Raw genomic sequence first — 5,912 nt, forward strand, 5'->3', positions numbered from 1 at the left:
CAGTCTTGTAGGAAAGGCATACAACACAAGCTTTTTGGATTTCAAGAAGTCTTATTTCTAAGTTTTCCTATATATAGCTATAAGAAGCAATGTTACTGAGACATTTTCAGAAGTTGCAAAAAATCTTCTGCAACCTCAGAAATGCAGAAAAGATATAGTTCCCTCTAATTTCACAACTTTGTTGCTGTCCATGATCATATCTCTAGTATACCTTGTCCTGCTCACAGTAAAATGGATCATCTGCTGAGCAAAACAACCATGATTGTTTTAATCTTCCAACTCAATTATTGTAAATTGTCATATAGCATATACAAAACAAATACCAAATGTGAGAATGGAGAATCATTCAGCAGAACATGCTTAGGCATTGCCCAACTTCAAAGCGTTAGCTCACATTTTGTTACAATTGTTGTGGAACAAAGTTGATTCATTAACTGACTTTAGGCCACAGCAAGTAATTTTTATGGATGACATCCGCGCGCGCATTAATTTTCGCCTGGTTTTGAAAAAAAAAAAACAAGAAATTTTGTTGCCCTCTGACAGTGGCCAACATGCCGAAAATGGGCATGATGTCTGTTGCCATGCCGGGAGGCAGATAACTGAAGAGAGGAGACAAGAAAAGGCTCTGATTTAATGTTTTGTTTCTTACTTTGATGCAGTGATATGTGATACTGGCTGTGTATATGATGTTCGCATTGAATAAAAAGCATTTGTACATTGATTGAGTCAACATTTTAAAATGTAGGAACCTTGTTTTTTTTTTCCGCCCGCCTTGTTTTTTTCGCCCGCTCGCATTAGATTTGGAGTCGGCGGAGGATGTCATCCATAAAATTTACATGTTGTGGCCTTAGGCCCTTGGGTAATCTGATTCCATACTTGGATTATCCACTCCCGATTTTTGCCTGCCTACCCATTTTATCCACTCGCGCATTTCCGGAGTAAAATACGGGTTATCCTTCCCGACTTTAGGACGTAAAGTAGGCAAGGAACTCTCTGGTTTCCTAACATAAACCTTTGGCGCTTTGCGAGGCATATACGAACTGCTCGAGTGAGGTCTTGTATAGGAGGGACGGGGAATTGCGAGAGTCTTAGTATTTTCATTGACTGTCCTCCCCTGTTCTTGAACGTTCCGTTGACCACACAGCCCCGTTAAGGTGGTCAGCAGAATGGGGAGGATGACCAGTCCGTGAGCCACCCCGAGGACCATCACCAGAAAAATGGTCTTGAATAACGCCTGGAAAATATAAGCTGGAAAAAAGGCCAGGACTAACATGCCGAGGATAGTGGACAGAGAAGATTGCAGCATGGGCATGCCGACGCCACGCACGGCATCTGTCAGTTTTTTCTCGGGAGTTTCAGCTTTGGAAGTGACATAAGCGTAGGTAATGTGTGCGAAGAAATCCACGGAGAACCCGATACACATGAGGATAGCTATCACAGAGATCACGTCGAGATTTACCTCCCATAACGTCATGTACCCCACAAGGCCCGCGGTGATGGACACCAGAGCAAAGGTGGTGAGGAAAGCAGCGACACAGTGCGGAATCATGAGGAAGCACACCGCGAACATGATCGCTAGGGCAATGCCCGCCGTCTGTAGCGCACTCGGAGGGATCAAGGCTAGCTGGTCTGACAGGAAGAAGTCAACGCTGTATGCCCTCATTATAACTGGCTCGCCTTCTGCGATACGACGAGCTTCTGTCATCATGGCTTCCCCTCTCTCACTGGCATGACTGGTTGTCACGTCCTTTGGAATAACAAAGAACCGGGACGCGGATATTACATTGTAGTTTTCGGTAAAATTTACAGACCTATAATACTGGCGCCCAACCGTCGGCAGAAACTGGCTAATCAGAATCCACAAAAAGAACGTCTTGTCTGTGGCGGCACGAGAATTACCGGTCCGATTCAGAAAACGGAGATAGTCTCGCAACCAGACCTCGGCGGTCTCTGATGTGTCGTAGAAATACTGGCTCTGGTCGAAGGCTTTCAGTTTGTCTAAGACAGCCTGTTGCACTTCTGTTTTCCAGTATTCCTGGGGTTCGGTTGTAAAGATGTCTACTTTACGGCCATATTTTTGAAAGTGCGTCTCATCTGCATCGAAGTATCCGCGAACGTATGAGTCGTCTGCTACTGTACGTTGGTGCTGAAGACCTATACGGATTTGAAAGCACCCCCAGATAGCTACCCCCAGATAAGCAGCGTACAAAAGAAATATGACCACTTTTGGCGAGGGTTTCAAAATGAATGGAACGAAGTTAGTATACAATAACCTGTTTAACAAAGGATCTTGGTTAAATTCTTTAGAGGAGGGGTTGTCAAACGCGCCTTCCTGCCTCGACACGCCTGCTGCGCAGCAGAGTCGGTAGGTGGCGCTTTTGTGCCGTGCCTGTGATTGGGGCAGGACGGGACGACAGGTGAGGCAGTGACGGTTGGCCCGCTCTCGGCGCCCGGTCAGGGACATGAAGGCAGCGAAGAAGGTGATCTGTAAGCAAGTGGGAAGAAACGTTAAGGTGAAACCTCCCATATGCACTGAGCACTACCAACATATATGTATTCTGATTTGGGCCCAAAAATGAAGAAGTTGAATCCATTTAGAGAAATGACAGGAGAAGAAGAAGAAACATGAGGAAAAACAACATGACTTTACCACATAGTGGTGTAGCCGTAATAAAATTCTTTGATAAGCAGCCAAAAGGACATGTAGATGTTAAGGAAATCCTGTTACTTCATTTTGTATATATACATTCTGCAAGGCAATAATGACTCAATTTGCAATCTTCTGCAAACTGCTAGGTGGCGCTGCATTGGGAAGAATGTGGTCACACACATGAACGGTAAATGACTGGAGTGCATTATTTGTTATCAATGGCTCTTGGTCATCTATTCAACTAGAAAGAATGGCATGCACTCAGGGAGCAAATAGAGCAGCCACCTCCTCATTCCAGAATAGGCTTTTCCATATCAACCTTTTGTAGAAGTGCACCATTCCAAAATTACATTTACTAACAATATCACCCACATTGAAATGCAATTTTCTGAAAATATTTCGGGTCATTTGCTTTTGATATCGTTTTATATTTCATACAATTTTAAGTAGTCTATACCTATAATATTCTGTGGGCATGTGCCCAGTGCACCCCTATACCAAATTTCATGTCATTTGGGTTTAATAACAGGGTTTCAGAGCCAAAAATTTATTTTTGTCTGAAATAAACAAAACAATTCAAAATCCTGTATCCGAAAATGAGAAATATCACGAAAAACAATAGAATTCATCCATACCAATGGTATGGACTGGAATATGATAACGTTAACGTAATGTCTCTCTACATCTGCGTAACGTCATGTAACGTTACATACATGTAAGGCCACAGCAAGTAAATTTTATGGATGACCGGTACCTCCTCCGTAGAACCCAAACCCAAGGTTCCTACATGTTCAATTTTGACTCCATCATTGTACAATTGGTTTTGATTCAGTGGGAACATTACATATACACATCCACCATCACATATCACTGCATCAAAGTAAAAAACAAAACATTAAATCAGAGCATTTTCTCGTCTCCTCTCTTCATAGTCATCTGCCATCCACGTTCGAGCATGGTAACAGACATATTTGCCCATTTCCGGCATATTGACAGCTGTCAGAGGGCAAGAAAATTTCTTCTTTTTTTAAAAAAAAATTAGACGAAAATTAATGCCCGCGCTGATGTCATCCATAAAAATTACTTGCTGTGGCCTAACATACCTGATACAAGAAGTCAAAAAGCGAACCCCCACGGCCGCGTAGGTACAGAAGGTCCGTACGGACGGGAAGACGCTCGTGATGCCGGCGGTGAACGCGAGGCAGTCGGTGAGGGACGTGATGGTGATGGACACCCCCGCGTCCGACATGGCACGGCCCATGCGCTCCTCCACCGGAAGTCGTACGTCACACTTCCGCCAGGCGGCGATCATTACAAACATGTCGTCCACCCCGATTCCTATATTTACAACAACAAGACCACCATAAATGAAATTAGCGTAAAAGAAATTAATGAACAAAAAGGAAACTTGTCTTAATTTGTTTTCGTACATGCGAGTGAACGGAACAAGGAGGTTTTAGCATTTTTAGGGATAAACTTCTAAAATGTCCATAAACAGAAGCACTGCGCGTCACCAAAAATCACACCATCACGATAAAAGCGTATGAACCACAAAAGCATAAATATGAAACCAAGGACATTCGTACCTAGAAGAAGGAACGGTATCGCTGCGTTCAGCGAAGAGAACGATACTCCTGCCAGAATCAAGACTCCCATAGAAGAGACAATAGCCAGAGCCGCCGACAACACCCCTGTTACCGCCAACCACGGCTTGGTCAGGACCCAGTCTAGCATCATACACGACACGACAGAGAACAGAATCAACAGTCCCATAGCCACCGCTACATACGGGGCCACTCTTGCAGGTAAAGTACCCGTCTCTTCTTCAGGCCATCTCAGGGTGATGTAGTCTACCGTGATTTTTTTGGACTCGAATTCCGAGCACACCTGACGAAATGTGACTGTCCATTGGCTCACATTTGCCTGTACGTCGTAGGCTAGGTGGAGAGCCTTGCTGGATAAGATGGTACTGCCGTCTTGACTGACTTCTACCCCTCCAAGATTTCTTCCAAAATACATGCCGAGATTATTGTTTGCTCTGTTGGGGTTGTGGTAAGGATAGGTCAGGTTCATGGCTCGAAGCGCGGGTCCCGAGCCGGCTGTTATCATGAGTTGCAGAATTCCACTCAGAACACATTCGGTAGTAGCGGGGTCGCGGAAACAGAGAGCGGTGAACGTGTCTCCAGAGGCTGTAGTCGCCGTTGTCAGTTCGCGGTGGAGCCGTAGTACCTCTTCTACCACGCCGTCTACGAAAAGGGTGTCGCCGCCGTCTTTAGCCTGGACGATCATTTGTGCCATCGCGTCGCCGGAAGGGAAAAACCCGACATCTTCTAACCCTTCCAAGGCTGGGAACGTTTTCCCATTGTCGGGAACGAAGCTGAATTCGTCGTCTAATACGAGTCCGATCAGCCCGAAGTATCCTAAAAGTCCAGACGCGACCAGGGGCAGTAGGACAAAAGGAGCCGGCCATTTGGCCACTGTCTTACCCCAGCGGTAATATACTCGCCCCGCGGCCGCGTCAATCCATTTGGCTATCATGTCGTCATGTACTCGGTGGGCAGTGAACGTTGAAATTCCCTCGCCTGGCTTCTCTTTTCAAATGATCACCAAAAAGGTCTGAAAATAACAGAATTTACCAGTTTGAACGAAACGAAGAATTTCAAGCCACGAAAACTACGATTGTCCTTGATATGCCGTTAATTTATCAACCGCCTAAGGGCGTAACATTCTTGATCCACTAGATTGCACGCACATTTAATGCTCAAGAAAACCGGTCTGTTTACCCAGGGACGTTCTGTCATTGGTTCACCGAAGGACATTACACATCAGTGCCCTTGGCCTAACAGGCACTTTTGAACTATGAACTTTTACATATGACACGGGAGGCCATTCTGAATGTGGGGTAAACATCACCACAGCTTGTTGTTATGACTATGAGTGTTACGACTGATCTTCGCTTATTGTGCAAATTCTCATGTTCTGATGATGATGTATTTACAACTAGAGTTCCACGATCTCATACCTTCGCCAAATGACTTTCTTATGACTAAGAAAGTATACATTAATCCCCGATTATGCAAATAGGATCCGCAATTGCATGAATTACATCTGTTAATCATATTCTACACCAAAATAGTCTTGTCTTAACCAAGAATACCATTATAGCATTTCCTCATAATTTATGCAAATAAGGCCTTTATATCACTTAACTTTCAAATACCCCAAGTATGAAATTCCAGGCAGTTAACACTATAGAATTATA

The 5,912-nt window shown here is 44.5% G+C and overlaps 1 pseudogene; it reads right to left on the reverse strand.

The window, feature by feature from the left end:
* Window positions 1-773: 773 nt before the first annotated feature.
* Window positions 774-5,686, reverse strand: LOC109484939 (annotated as a pseudogene).
* Window positions 5,687-5,912: the final 226 nt, after the last annotated feature.

This window comes from Branchiostoma belcheri, unplaced genomic scaffold (genome assembly GCF_001625305.1).
Source record: "Branchiostoma belcheri isolate BF01 breed outbred unplaced genomic scaffold, Haploidv18h27 scaffold71, whole genome shotgun sequence".
In the NCBI taxonomy this organism is placed as follows: Eukaryota; Metazoa; Chordata; class Leptocardii; order Amphioxiformes; family Branchiostomatidae; genus Branchiostoma; species Branchiostoma belcheri.